The sequence below is a fragment of the Callithrix jacchus genome, chromosome 10 (assembly GCF_049354715.1).
Source record: "Callithrix jacchus isolate 240 chromosome 10, calJac240_pri, whole genome shotgun sequence".
Lineage (NCBI taxonomy): Eukaryota > Metazoa > Chordata > Mammalia > Primates > Cebidae > Callithrix > Callithrix jacchus.
In genome coordinates this window covers 111156910-111172834 of record NC_133511.1, presented here as the reverse complement: position 1 = coordinate 111172834, position 15925 = coordinate 111156910, and the positions used below count along the sequence as shown (strand labels likewise).

Sequence of the window (15925 nt, the reverse complement as noted above, 5' to 3'; positions counted from 1 at the left end):
TTCTAGAGTAGGGAAGTCCATGGCTGTGCCCCCACTGGGTCTTATTCTCGTACATGTGCGAACCAAGGGGAGGTGTTGTCTCTTACTCTCTCTCCCCTAAATCCAGAGAATGTTGGTTCCCATCATTTCAACCTCAATTATTTTTCTTTTCCTTTTTTATTCATTCTTTTTATTTTGAGATGGAGTTTTGCTCTTATTACCCTGGCTGGAGTGCAGTGGCTGATCTTGGCTCACTGCAACCTCTGCCTCCTGGGTTCAAGCAATTCTCATGCCTCAGCCTCCCAAGTAGCTGGGATTACAGGCCCCAGCCACCACACCTGGCTAACATTTTGTATTTTTAGTAGAGGCGGGGTTTCACCATGTTGGTCAGGCTGGTCTCAAACTAAACTCAGGCGATCCACCTGCCTTGGCCTCCCAAAGTGCTGGGATTACAGGCATGAGTCACCATGCCTGGCCAACCTCAACATTTTCAAAAAGCATTTTTTTATTTTTTTTTGACACAGAGTCTTGCTCTGATGCCCAGCCTGGAGTGAAGCTGTGCAATCTCAGCTCACTGCAACCTCTGCCTTCCATGTTCAAGCAATTCTCCTGCCTCAGCCTCCCAAGTAGCTGGGACTACAGGCATGCGCCACCATGCGCAGCTAATTTTTGTATTTTTAGTAGATACAGGGTTTCACCATGTTGGCCAGGGTCTAGAAATCCTGACCTCAAGCGATCCACCCACCTCAGCCTCCCAAAGTGCTGCACCCAGCCTAAAAAGCACTTTTTGAGGGACTTTGGAGTTGTTCCTCAAACAGCTCAACCCTGCAAGCCAGGCTGGTCTCAGCATCCCTACCAGACAACTACAGTCAGTGCTAGGGTCCAAGTGCCCCGGCAGACTCCTCCCAGCTTTCCCCTGGAAGTGGGGTGGGGCCAGCAAGGAATTCTGGGGACGACTCTCATGGTCCAGGAACCTTCTGGTGCCCAGAGGATAGAGGAGGAGTGGAGGGTCGGAGGGCGCTCAGCCCTGCTGTGTCCTTGACAGGCTGGTCCCCAGTGTGCAAGAGCAGGTCAGGAAGGGAAACCAAGTCAGGGAAGGAACCTCCCCCCCAGGTGGGGCTAGTGGTCCGCTCACTGCCCGACACCCGGCGGGCACTCTCCGCAGCACCCCGCAGCATTCTGCTTCACATGGTACGGCTTGCAGAAGAGATGGTTGTTCGGGGGTAGCAGCCTTGGTCGGTGGGCTCCATAGACAGGAGGGTCCTGCAGTCCTCACACCTGTAGCAATTTTCATGGGCGTTTCTTCCAATGCAGTCAATTTTGAAGGCATCTTTCCCAGCCCGAGGAATGATGGGATTCTCATAGATGCTGCCGACGTGGGCAAATTTCTTGTGGAAGTCGTCCAGGCAGTGCACCTCGTTCTGCCTGCCCAGGGCAAAGCTCTCAGCCTTGATGCACAGGGCGCAGCTCACACGCGTGAGGGGAGGAAGGTCTGGCCCTAATAATGTGCTCCTGGACCACCTCGCCACCCTTGCCACACTTCTCCAGCGTGTCCTGGTAGCAGGGTTCGCAGAGGGGATGCACATCCTTCCAGTGAATCTCTGCTCAGCCAATGGGCAGCCGCAGGTAGGGCATGTGAAGCCCTGGGCATGGTACTGCCTCTTCCTGGCTTCCACAGCCAGCTCTTGGGGGGACACAGTCTTATGGCAGAAGGTACAGATGTCTGTGGACACCTCTCTCTCTCAACAGGCTCTGCTGGGGGGAACTGCAGTGCTTCCTCCACTGGCCTGGGAGGATCCCGCCCAGGCTAGACTGAGGGTCTCTCCGCCCCGGGCCAGAGGTAGGGGTGGGGGCGGGGACAGGTGCAGCTTCTTTAAGTCCTCAATGAGTGAGGCCCCCATTGGAGCAGGAGCCTCCTCTTGAGAAGGCAGGAGCATTCGAGGGGGCGGTGAAGCAGGTGAGAGGAGGTCCAGGTCGGGAAGCTGGTCCTAACCTCAGGAGGAGGGGGTTGGACACCCTGGGCTGCCCGCGCCCTGGCAGCTCGGATCCGATGCCCAAACCCAAGTGTGTATTTTATACTTACATTATATCTCAATTTAGACACTAAATTTTCATCAGAAATACTTATCTCTGAAGATTTAGATTTTATAAGGTAAATTTACAGTTGAAAAGCAGGTTCACATACCTACATTGTTCCAAAATACTTAAACATTTTCCAGTAACTAGGTCAAACATCAGTTTTTACATTTAAATGCTAGTAAATTAAATTTAAATAAAATTGTCCAGGCAGTGTGGCTGATGCCTGTAATCTTAGCACTTTGAGAGGCCAAGGCAGGAGGATCGATGGAGGCCAGGAGTTTGAGACCAGCCTGAGCAACATAGCAAGACTCTATCCCTACGAAAAGAAAAAATAAAAATTAGCCAGGCGTGGTCATGTATGATTTATAATTCCAGCAACTTGGGAGGCTGAGATGGGAGGATCACTTGAGTCCAGGAGTTGGAGGCTGCAGTGAGCAATGAATGCACCACTGCACTCCAACCTGGGTGACACAGTGAGACCCTGATCTCAAAATAATAATAAAAATAAACAAATTTAGTTATTCAGTTAGAGTAGCCACTCCTCTTCCTCCTCCTCCTCCTCTTCCTCCTTCTCCTCCTCCCCTTCCTCCTCCTCCTCCACTTCTCCTTCTTCTTCTTCTTCTTCTTCTTCTTCTTCTTCTTCTTCTTCTTCTTCTTCTTCTTCTTCTTCCTCTTCCGCTTCTTCTTCTTCTTCTTCTTCTTCTTCTTCTTCTTCTTCTTCTTCTTCTTCTTCTTCTTCTTCTTCTTCTTCTTCTTCTTCTTCCAATACAGGGTCTCACTCTATCACCCAGGTTGAAGTACACTGGCACGATCACAGTTGGCTGCAACCTCAATCTCCTGGGCTCTGGTGATTCTGCCACCTCAGCCTCATGGGTAGGTGTGACTACAGGCACTCATCACCATGCTCAGTTATTTTTTTGTATTTTTAGTAGAGACAGGGTTTGGCCATGTTGCCCAGACTGGTCTCAGACTCCCAGACTCAAGGGATCCACAGGCCTCACCTCCGAAAGTGCTGAGATTACAGGAGTGGGTCACTGTAGCTACATTTCAAGTGCTCATTTGCTACACATTGCTGGTGGCTCCTGTATTTGTTGGATGATACATTTCTAGAGTAATTTTAAGATTGAAAATTCCCTGATTCATTTATAAACTTTGTAAACATTATTATAAAAGCCCTTCAAAGGATAAAAATATTATATACTTACCTTTCTTGGAAGTAAATGACAAATAAATATTAGCAAATAAAATAAAGGAATATTTTCAAATAATCATAGCCAAATAGAATTTTTTCTTTTTTTAGATGGAGTCTCTCTCTGTCACCCAAGCTAGAGTGCAGTGGCACAATCTCAGCTCACTACAACCTCCGTCTATCAGGTTCAAGCAATTCTTATGCCTCTGCCTCCCAAGTAGCTGGGATTACAGGCTCCTGCCACTACACCTGGCTAATTTTTGTATTTTTGGTAAAGACAGGGTTTTGCCATATTGGCCAGGCTGGTTTCGAACTCCTGACCTCAGGTGATCCGCCTGCCTTAGCCTCTCAAAGTGTTGAAATTAAGGCATCAGCCACTTTGCCTGGCCAAATAGTATGTATTTAAGGAATGGACAAATGATCCTTCCTGGGTTTTCCTACTGGGATGAGACATCCCATTTACAATCAGCATAAAAAATAAAATACATATAATTAAGCTTAACAAAAATGTACAAGATATTTGTAAAGAAATGATAAGGATAAAGAAATGCTAAAGGGTATAAAAGAAGATGAAAAACAGAGAGGCACGTTCCAAGATCCTGGGAGGAAAAGACTAAATATTGGTAAAGAAGTGAAATCATCTAATGTTAACCCATAAGTTTGAAGTAAGTCAAATCAAAACGCTAAAGAAAATGTTTGTTGGTGTGTGGGGGGAACTAGTTAAACTAATCCTAATGTTTATCTAGAAGAATAAATAAATGAAGAATCACCAAGCAAATAACGAAGAAAGAATAATTTGTGGCCAGCACAGTGGCTCATGCCTGTAATCCCAGCACTTTGGGAGGCCCAGGTGGGAGGATCAACAGGTTAAGAGATGGAGACCACTGGGCCAGGCGCATCTGTAATCCCAGCACTTTGAGAGGCCAAAACCAGTGGATCACGAGGTCAAGAGTTCAAGACCAGCCTGGCCAATGTGGTGAAACCCTGTCTCTACTGAAAATACAAAAATTAGCCAGGTGTGGTGGCACGAGCCTGTAGCCCCAGCTGCTTGGGAGGCTAACGCAGGAGAATCGCTTGAACTCGGGAGGCGGAGGTTGCAGTGAGCCAAGATTGCCCTACTGCATTCCAGCCTGGCGACAGAGTAAGACAACATCTCAAAAATATAAATAAAAAGAAAGAATAATTTGTGCTACCTGATATGAAACTGTAGTGATTAAAAACATTGTGGTACTCGGGCAAGAAAAGACAGATCCATGGAGCTAGACCCATGAAAATAGGATAATTTGCTAAATTTCAACTTGATGGGGAAAATATTGATTATTTAATAAAAGTTATCCATACATCGGATATCTTTTGGAAAAAATGTAAAGTTATCTCACACTATACTCCCAAATAAATTCCAGATAGTTTAAGGATTTGGAAATTAAGCAAAGAAACGAAATCTCAAAAGTTCTCGGAGATAGTAGTGGAGTACATTTTAAAAGAATTTGGCTGGGCGGGGTGGCTTTCACCTGTAATCCTAGCACTTTGGCAGGCTGAGGCAGGCGGATCACGAAGTCAAGAGATTGAGACCATCCTGGCCAACATGGTGAAATCCGGTCTTTACTAAAAATACAAAAATTAGCTGGGTGTGTTGGTGTGCGCCTGTAGTCCCAGCTACTTGGGAGGTTGAGGCAAGAAAATTGATTGAACTTGCGAGACGGAGGTTGCAGTGAGCTGAAATCGGGCCACTGTACTCCAGCCTGGGTGACAGAGCGAGACTCTGTCTCCCAAAAAAGGAAAAGAAAAAAAAGAATTTGGGGATGGGGAGGTCTTTTGGTAACTTGGCGCTAAGCCACAAGTCATAGAGGAAGTGATTGGCAGGTTTGATTATTTCAGCACACACTACTGGTTACTAGTGAGATGTAAGTAGACATCTACTGGGACCTTCTGGGAAAGAATTTCCTCCCCAGTGAAAGATAGCAGATCTGTGAGATGGCAAAAAAAAAATTCTTTGTCCTTATTTTCTTCTTTTTTTCACACTGGTTCTTCCTAATCAGAGGATGAGGAGGTCATACATATTCAAAGGTGTAGCACACACTTTGTCTCACTTTGAGGGGAGGTATTGTCAACACACAGTGAATGGCAAATCTGAAGGTCATACAGAGACTGATGACACCTCTAAACCATCAGACCAATCCTGTGACCGCCTACCTCTGAATTTCAGGTTAATTAAACAGTTAATATTGTATGGTTTAAGGCCATTACTTGGCTTTTTGTTGTCTCAGGCTGATACAAATACATAAAAATACACTTTGGGAGGCCAAGGTGGGTGGATCACTTGAAGTCAGGAGTTCGAGACCAGCCTGGCCAACATGATGAAACTCCATCTCAACTAAAAATACAAAAATTAGCCGTGCGTGGTGGTGCACATTTGTAGTCCCAGCTACTCAGGGTCAGGCAGGAGAATAGCTTGAACCTAGGAGGTGGATCTTGCAGTTAGCTGAGATTGTGCCGCTGCACTCCAGCCTGAGTGACAGAATGAGACCCCACCTCAAAAGAAAACCCACCAAATATATAAATGTAAAAACTTTCTATGGCAAAAGATACAATGAACTAAGTGAGAAAAAATAATTTCAACATAAATATCAAGGTTAATAGCCTTGCTATATAAAGGACCTTTAATCAACAAGAAAAGGAGAATGCTTTTATAAAATTAAATAGGCAAAACATACGAATAGATAATTCATAAACTAAGTTGGACAAATAAAGATAAAAAAGCATGCTTCAACCTCACTGATAATCAGACTTACAGATTGAAACCAAAATGAAATATCATTTTCAGCCATTTTACTGGCAAAGATAAAAAAGAGTGATAATGGCCAATGTTGGAGATGGTGTGGAGAGTCAGTTCATCTCATACATACTGGTGAAATGCAAATCGGTGTCATTTTCTAGAGGACTACTTGTTAATGTGATCAAATTTTAAAAGATGTATCTTTTTTTCTCAGCAATTTTCCTTCTAGGAATTTTTTTCTAAAGGAGTAATCAGATATGTGACCAAGATGCATACACAATGATGCTTAGTACCGTATTCCTTATAATAGTGAAAAATTGAAAAAATAATAATTCCTTATAATAGTGAAAAATTAGAGTATGTTTCCAAGGAGAGGTGATTGGTTAAAGAAATTGTGGCCCATTTATTCCATGGAACAGAATTCAATGTAGCCATCAAGAGGATGGTGCATTCTATGTATCGATGTGGGATACATATGTATCGATATTCTCATGATCTTGTGTTAAGAAGGAAAAAGCAGTTTACCAAACACTATCTATGTGTTAGGATCCTGTCTACATAAATGTATGTTTATACATACATAAAAACTTGAAGGATTTAGAAAACTAATAGTGATTATTTTTAGGAAGTGAAATTATGAGGGACTCGATTTCTCTGTATTGGTAAAATATTTTATTTATCAGAAAAACAAAGTCTGACATTCCAACCGGGTCTGAGAGCTGGCTGCAGTCTGGCTGGCCACTTGGGGTGGCTACACAAAGCCAAGCGCACCTCTTAGTTGGGACCTTAGAGTCCATTTTCCATGAAGAAATAAAGAAACAAGGTTACAAAAATGATGGTATATTTTTAATGTTTATATTGAACAAATTAATGCTTTTAACACCAAAAAACACAGTGCCACAAAAATGTTCTGTTCACAAGATAATTACAGGATTTATTAAAAATATTAATTCATGGTGCACTACAGGTGGTGTGCTGCAGAGCCAAGGGGCCATGCCAACCTCCTCCCGTCCTGCCACAGGGGCCCCTGAAGTTGGGGAGAGCAGGCCAAGGAGGAAACTCCCGTGCAGCTGGCAGCAGCCAAACGGCGGGTGGGGGAGAGGGGTTACTGTCCCTGAGGATTCCTGGGGAGTCTAGTTTCCAGGGTTTGGTACCCAGTCCTTCTGAGCCCACTGCCCCCGCCCCACGACATACCCTGATATCTTTCCAACAGGGTCCCTCCTTCACTAATTCCACTTGACTCGGATTTCTACCATGGCAAGCAAAAGAACTTTGCCTGAAAGAACCTGCAGTCATCTCAGATTCTTTTTTTTTTTTTTTTCTATTTTGGAGACAAAGTCTTGCTCTGTCACCCAGGCTGGAGTGCAGTGGTGCGATCTTGGCTCACTGCAACCTCCACCTCCTGAGTTCAAGCAATTCTCCTGCCTTAGCCTTCCAAGTTGCTGGGACTACAGGCGTGTTCCACCACATCTGGCTAAGTTTTGTATTTTTGGTAGAGACGGAGTTTCATCTGGTCTTGAACTCCTGACCTCAGGTGATCCACCTGCTTTGGCCTCCCAATGTGCCAGGAATACAGGGGTGAGCCAACACACCCGACCCCCGATTCTTATTTTTCAGGAGTGGTGTGTTTTTCCCCTTGTGACCAATTCCCCTCCCAGGGAGAAAGACAATTTTCATCTTCCCTGGTCCCTGACTGCAATGAGTTCATGCATATTCTCCCAAGGTGGAGGAGGATTGTTTAAAAGATGCTGAGTGGCAGGGAGAAGAATGTCACCTCAACATCCCTCTGCAACAGAAGGAGAGGTTTGGCTGAGCCTCAAGGCCGTAGGTTCAGACAAGGGCAGGCCTGGCTGCCTTACTGCGAGGTGGAATCATCTTCCTGGAGCTGGGGAATGTCACGGAGCTTTGGGGTCCTCTTCATCTTTCGGAGTGTCTCCTAGAGTGGATTTGTCTTAAAACTAGCATCAGAGATGAGGGAAAAAAGGTTAGGATGTGGAATGTGTCCCTAAGCGGTTTCTTGGCTGACTCTGCTCCCTGGAGAACTGGAAGGTAGTAGCTAGTTATGCTTATGATCTCATTTCTCTGTGGTTCCCAAGGTGCCTAGAGTGAGCCTTAAATAAAATGGATGCCCATTAAGCCTTTTGCGGTACCCCTTGCTGCTGGCAACACAAGGCCTTTGCCTCTTTGCTCAGGCAGCTCCAGAGCATTGTTCTGGGCCCCTCTTACCCTCCCATTCCTGAATTCATTCAGTCAACAAATAATTCCTGAGCACCTATTTTACGCTAGGCTCAGTCTAGGTGCTGGGACTACAGGGGTGATAAGATGGACATGACCCTTTCTTTCTTGGAACTTAGATCTTTCTATCCACTTTTCACCCCCTCCCCTAAATATATATATATCAAAAACACAGAAACTTAAGACAGAATTTCTCCTGCTACATGACAGAATATCAAGCACATCGTTTCAGAAGGAGAGAAAGAGAGAAACGGAGAGAGAAGCTAGAAAGAAAACTCCCAGCTTTATGGAAGTCTCCCAGAACAAGTGTCCCATTTTTGTCATTCCCTGTTCAAAAATCTCATGTCCCCCATTCATTGCACACACACACACACACACATGTTACTTGCACTGTTTACATTCATAACATGTACAGCTGGAGAGCAGCGAAGTCTGCCTTCCACATTATACAGAACGGATTGGCAGCTGGGACTGAAGGCGATAGAAATAAGCTATTGATCAAGGGTTAGGAAAGTACTGCCACTGGGATCCTGTGATGCTTGCAAGCTGAGGGCAGCAGTAAAGTGCTACACAAATGCAATAACATTTATAACCCAAGGGCAAGTGCTTTGTACATGAAAATAAAAAGCTGATCCTCTGTCTAATTCTTTCCCCCTCCTTGGGCTGGGCTGGCCCTTGACAAGTGCATGACCAGGAGCCTAAGTGGGGTCACCTGGATGGGCTGATCTCTGACTCTCTGGGCCAGGGACTGGGTCTCTTTTTCCCTTATTGGTGCCTTTCAGTGGTCTGGGGAGTTACCTGCACATTTAAAGGTTCTCCGGGAGAAGCAGGGAAGCAACCACGTTCCACCATCCTGAGAAACCACTTAATGCCTTGGCCCCATGGATCTTGTTTGGTTTGCTTTGTGGACGTAGTCTGCTCCTGTTGAGAGCTGAACTTTTCACTTGTATGGATGCTGGAAATCACTTTTTAGAGCTTCCTTCTGTGACATTTGTAAAGATAAATCCTACTTTCAGGAGAAATAGATAGAAAAGAGAGACAGTGCTGGAGGTACTGCAAAGCAGTAAATGCACCATGATGACTGGACTCGAGCAGGCCAGCGTTTTCCTGCAAGAGTCACCACAGTGCTTCCTGACACGTGTCCCTAGAAACACCAGTCCTGTAACAGACACTATTAAAATGGCCCAAAATAAATTGAGAAAAAGCTTCCTCTTGGAGACTCCTATTGCATCTTTGCAATTTAAAGGCTCTGAGAAGTCCTACAGTAAAGGAGTGTAACCTTGTTTAACAGCATCTCAAGTAATGACTGCCAAACTGTCCCCTCCCTTAAAACTTCTTTCATCCTTTCTCTTTGTATTAGCTAATGCCTACTAACAGCATACTTTAGGAAAGCACTTACAGAAGGATTCGATATTTTGTCTGCCATGTATTGTATGTCTTCATGTGCCTTCAAGACGCTTTGCACAAATTATTTCTAACCACTGAAACAGCTCTGCAAGTATTATTATTCTATTCTCATTTCACCTTCTATCCCGTCCTATTTCCTAGATAAGACATACAAGGCTAAGAGTGGATAAGTCACTTGTCCAAGGCCCCTCAACTAAGTACTAACTTAGTGAAGATTCTTTTTTTCTTTTTGAGATGGAGTCTTGCTCCATTGCCCAGGCTGGAGTGTAGTGGCCTGATCTTGGCTCACTGCAACCTCTGCTTCCCAGGTTCAAGCAATTCTCCTGCCTCAGCCTCCCAAGTAGCTGGGATTACAGGCATCCCCCACCATACTCGGTTACTTTCATTGTATTTTTAGTAGAGATGGGGTTTTACCATGTTGGCTGATCTCGAACTCCTGAACTCAAGTGATCTACCCGCCTCGGCCTCCCAAAGTGCTGGGATTATAGGTGTGAGCCACTGAGCCTGGCCAAACTTAGTGAAGATTCTAACCCAGGCCTTTCCAACTCCAAAACCCATATTTTCCATCATACCATGCATCTTGTTATGTAGGATGAAGACTGACTTCTCTTTTTGCCAAAGAGAAAATGAGACCTTTGTCTCAGGAGCTATCCGTTCTCCTCAAGGTCTTGCCTGTTTCATCTCAACCTAGCACTGCCCCACACTTCCTTCCTTGTGGCTCATGGGAATTCCCATTAGAAAGCAGAAGCTAAATCTAAGTAGCTGTGGGCAGGCATCCCAGCTTTGCCATGTACTATTTATGTGACCTTAGGCAATTTACTTAACCCCTCAGTGCCTCGGTTTTCTTATCTATAAAATTTTAAATATGTACAAAACATCTGGCCCAGAATGCTTAGTAAATGGCAGTTGTTATTTTTATCGTTAACGATTAACAGTAAGACTTCATGAGAAAAAAACATTCATTAGGAAAATTTTAGGGATCCCTACCTTAAATCCACCAACTAACCTGGTGTGAGAAGATATAGATATTTAAAGACAAACAAACGGAAGCCTGTTAAGTCAATGACTTTTTCAAGTGCACAACTAGCTAACAGTAGAACTGAGACCTGGATTCCCAGAGCACGGAAATTTCAGACACTCTGATGTGTCAAAAAGCTAAATGCACCTGAGAAAACGGAGAAACTTCAATTTAAAGCTTTGGGAGCTATTTCCATGAAATCCAATCAGCAATGAAGATACAATGAAGATACAATAATCCCTGAAATTATAAGTTTGGTAAAACAAAAAATGAAAACTTTAATGGAAAATATTAGATCTGAACACACCTTTATTTATTTATTTATTTATTCATTCATTTATTTTTGAAATGGAGTCTCACTCTGTCACCAGGTTGGACTAAAGTGGCATGATCTCGGCTCACTGCAACCTCTGCCTCCCAGGTTCAAGCGATTCACCTGCCTCAGCTTCCCAAGTAGCTGGACTACAGGTGTGCACCACCACACCCGGCCAAGTTTTTGTATTTTAGTAGAGACGAGGTTTAACCATGTTGGCCAGGATGGTCTCGATCTCCTGACATCGTGATCCACCCTCTTTGGCCTCCCAAGGTGCTGGGATTACAGGCGTGAGCCACCGTACCTGGCCATGAACACACCTTCAAGAGTTCATTTTAAAAAATTGGAAACAGGGCCCACTTGTATTGCCTATTGTAATATTTTATTTGTTTGATTTTTCTGGTTATTCACAATTACTCTGGACAAAACGTTTCTTTAAAACAACATTTTTGTAAATTGACTTAGGTTCCAATAATGTGTGAACATAAAATTTCTGTGTTAATGTTGTCATACTCTCTGTTGATTTTGCTCTGTGATCTTTTTGGTTTTGCCTAAGTTGCTGAGGCGAGGACACTCCAGTATGAAATGAGCTGTCTTTAGGCACAGTTAGTCACAAAGCTTAGATTTGAGCATTTCCACTTGGAATGAATCTGTCCCCATCAACCCACTGACGTTTATCAAAGGAAATAAAATATTCATCCAGATTGGAATTGGAATGAGTTTTTCTTTTCTATTAGATGAACACTGACAACACAATGTACTTGGAAAAATAATAAGTTTATGCTTATGCTAATTGAGGAATTAGTATTAAAATAAAATGTTTGTGGCTCTGAAACTCATAATACCTGTACCTTCAGGGAGTCAAAACTCCCCAAATGGCTATTGGAAAATGCTTCTTGTCTTTTTTTTTTTCTTGAGATGGAGTCTTGCTCTGTCGCCCAGGCTGGAGTGCAGTGGCGTGATCTTGGCTCACTGCAACCTCTGCCTCCCGGGTTCAAGCAATTCTCCTGCCTCAGCCTCCTGTGTAGCTGGGATTACAGGACCACACCACCACACCCAGGTAATTTTTTGTATCTTTAGTTTCACCATGTTGGCCAGGCTGGTCTCGAACTCCTGACCTTGTGATCTGCCTGCCTCAGCCTCCCAAAGTGCTGGGATTACAGGCGTGGGCCATAGGGGCTCATCTGTTTTTTAATTCTGACTCTTACTAAGTTAGGAGAATATAGTGTTTCAGGTCCCTACTTCTCTGTGTTATCTCCATATCCACCAATGCAATTCTTAGCCCCAAGCCCCCAAGCTACTATTACCACCAGTTTTGTCCACCAACGCAGATGCTGAGATGGCTGAAGTAGTGTTATTTTAAATTAAAATTAAAATTTAAACCATTTCTCTTTCTTTCGCTCACAGCACCCGTTTTCAGTAAACTTAGTCATTTGCAACTTCTATCTCATCAGTTCTCTGTAAGCAAAGAGAGGGAAATGAATCGTATAGCATGTCCATTTTACAGATGGGAACAATGTGGACTGTACCCCTCCCATCTCATCATTATTACAGAGCTGAAGAGATTTGGGGTTTTTTTGCATAATGAAGTGTAAAACACAAATGCACTAAGGTAATATGGCTTTCATCAAAGAAGGATACAGCTACAGAAATGATGCTTTTTGTCTTAAGTTTTTGAGTTCTGAGAACCCTGAAGACTTAAAAAAATTTTTTTTTATTTTTTGAGACAGAGTCATGCTCTGCAGTCCAGGCTGGAGTGGAGTGGTGCAATCTTGGCTCACTGCAACCTTCGACTCCTAGGTTCAAGTGATTCTCCTGCCTCAGTCTCCAGAGTAGCTGGGATTACAGGTGTGTGCCACCATGCCCAGCTAATATTTTGTATTTTTAATAGAGATGGGGTTTTGCCATGTTGGCCAGGATGGTCTCAAACTCCTGGCCTCAATTGATCCATCCACCTTGGCCTCCCAAAGTGGTGGGATTACAGAGTGACCCACCAAGCCCAGACTGTTTATTAAATAGTTCTCCTAACACTGCCACCTATGAGGAAATAAAATCTTATTTTAGAGAGAAAAAAAAAATGGGGCAAAAAAGAAAGTAATTGGCTGGACTTAAAATGAGAGAGTAAAATCCAGGCCTTCTGCTTCTCCATCCCCATCGCTTTGGGGTACGGTTCTCCATGTGTTCTAGCTTGGATGTGCCCGGCTGGTTAGTTTAACACTAATGGGTGTCAGGTTCATTCAAAGAGCATGACCTCATTATGTAAATTATTCAGCAATGAGTTTGATGTGACTATTTATAGGTCATAAATCAGTTATAAACTCAGAAATATGAGAAGAGTTCCCTAAATAGGTAATGGTTACCTATCCAGGGCTTCATTTAAATATGCAGGACTGAAGCTGGGAATAATTTTCTATCTGACACCCTTTCCATTGGGCTTGGGAGAAGTGGATAGGAAAGGTGCATTAATTATAGCAAGACGTCGGGGCTGAGTCCAGGTATGCCAAAATAGATTTGTATCTTGGGCAAGCTCCAAACGGTTGCTAATGGCTGCCTGATGCACTGTGTTGAGAAGGATTCTGAAGTCAAGTTTAGGCCCTGGGAAACCCACAGATTTGCCATCCCCGGTTTGCTTATTTCATATCCTTTACTTATCAGCAAGAGATGTTTCACAAAAGTAAGAACACTGGGTCACACTTACTCACCATGCTTGTCCTGCTGGATTGTGTATGCGGACAGAGCTCCTGTAACCAATCAAGGAACGAGAAACCAAATCGCCTCCTATCAAAGATGATAAGCCATTTACAGGATTGAGATCATGAGAAAGAAATAAGAGAGACCCAAAGGTCCAGCTGTGACAAATCAGGTTACTGGCTGGATTTGGGGGAACTCCTTATTGCCGTCATGCAAAGGGGGAGACTTCTGTGCTACGTCTCTATTCCGAGACCCAGTCTGCTCCATTCTTTTCCTCTTTGGTACCGTAGTATCTCTTTCTCTCATTCCGTATTCAGGTTGACTTACATCTTGTTGCAGTGTGAGGGAATGCGGGGCCTAAAGATGCTCATTTGAGGTCATACATAAGCTGTCAGGTGCTCCAGTAACTTGGCCTTGGATAAAGCCCTAAAGAAGTCCCCCTCCTTTAGTGCACAGGCCTTTCAAGACTCTGACCTCTGGGATTATGATTCCTGTGGCTGCAGTTTCTCTCATTCCTCTCTCTAGACCCACATGAAACAAGCAATCACGCTTAGACCTTACTCTGGTCTCTAAAAAAAATCAGGTCGTGTCCTGTTTGGATGCCAGGCACACCCCTGTGGCTTTCTGTTCAGAACTGAGCTATCTTCACAGTTTTTGGTTCATCACCCTGCCTGCTGCCTCCAGATACCCTGCTTTCCCTCATTCTGCAGGCTTTCCCACAGACCTACTCTCCTTGCTGGTGTGAGTCCTGGGGCTCTGTGAAAGTGTCCCTTAGCTATTCTAATCCATCTCCCTTGCTGGGCAAAATTTCCCCCTTTTTTTTTCTAACAGAATTCTTGAGATCTCCATAACTTCTTCTCATCCCTTGGAGAATCATCCCAAATGAAAAATGATTTACTTCTATTGAGACCTTCTGTGCCAGACTCACCCAAACTTTTAAAAGTGTTACTTTGTTGAATCCAAACAATGATCCTACTATTCTCCCCATTTAACGTATGAGAAGACTGAGGTGCTTGAAGTAAACTGTTTGAGATCGTACACTCACAGATTGTACTTGGCACTGGCAATCCGATTCCAATTTATCATTTTACAGTATGTCCATTTGAGAATTCAGAATCACATTTGCATATCAAAGGCAATTGCTATTTTGTCTTCTCCACTGTATTCTTTCAGATTCGTGAAACCCCTTTCTATCCACCCACCCCAATGATAAAAAACATGTTTATTACAGAATTCTCTAACCTTCGAAAACACCTACGTATAGGTGTGCTTTGTGAAAGTTTACGAAAATGTACACAACTTGTGATTTGTTCACTTCTCTTTATGAATGTTATACTTCAATTAAAGAGTTTATGTAAAAGACGTACTCAGATCCCTGAGTATCTCACCACCTGCACTCAATTTTAGGACCGCAATGCAATTTGCCAGTGCTTTGGGGGAAGGTGAGTTTTGGGATGACACCTAGTCATATTTAAATGTTCATGACTGGACAAACTGTGCTAGCTGGGCATGCTATGTCTGACCCCATGTGCTTTATGTGATACAGAGGTTGTAAAAAACTTAGTAGAACATTATTTCAGTGAGTGGAGAACCTTATGTTATTGTAAGAAACGTGTGCCCTAACTGATTTCACTTGGAAGACAGAAGGTTGTATACTCCAGTTTAAAGCTGCTTTTACTTCGTTGGAATTGGGATATAATATATTTCAAAGAGTGTTTCACTTTCATGAGTGTACTGATTAGTTGTTCCAGTTTCCAGGTTTCAATGCTCACAGGAAAGAAATAATAAAAATAAAACACATAATTGTGCAATGTGATACAAATCACCAAGGAACCAAAATAATAATATTTATCAACACGTATGACACACATTATCTCAAGTAACCTCCATAACAACTCTATAAAGATGATTATTTCTGCATTTTGCACGTAAGGAAACTGCAGCTTACAATAGTGCATCATTTGTCCAAGGTCAACCTGGGACTGTCTGATTCCAGTTTTACTAATTCCTCAAGAATAAGCCCTGCTAATTTCCTGTTAACTGCTTGATCCCTCAAAGCAATCCAGTGAGGCTGGGTGTGGTGGCTCATGCCTGTAATCTCAGCACTTTGGGAGGCTGAGGAGGGTTGATCACCTAAGGTCAGGAGTTCTAGATCAGCCTGGCCAATATGGTGAAACCCTGTCTCTACTAAAAATACAAAAAATTAATCAAGTGTGGTGGTGGGTGCCTGTAATCCCA

At 43.6% G+C, this 15925-nt stretch overlaps 1 pseudogene; it reads right to left on the bottom strand.

Moving 5' to 3' along the window:
• Positions 1–1110: 1110 nt before the first annotated feature.
• Positions 1111–13993, bottom strand: LOC100414436 (filamin-binding LIM protein 1 pseudogene; annotated as a pseudogene).
• Between the last annotated feature and the right edge of the window lie 1932 nt (positions 13994–15925).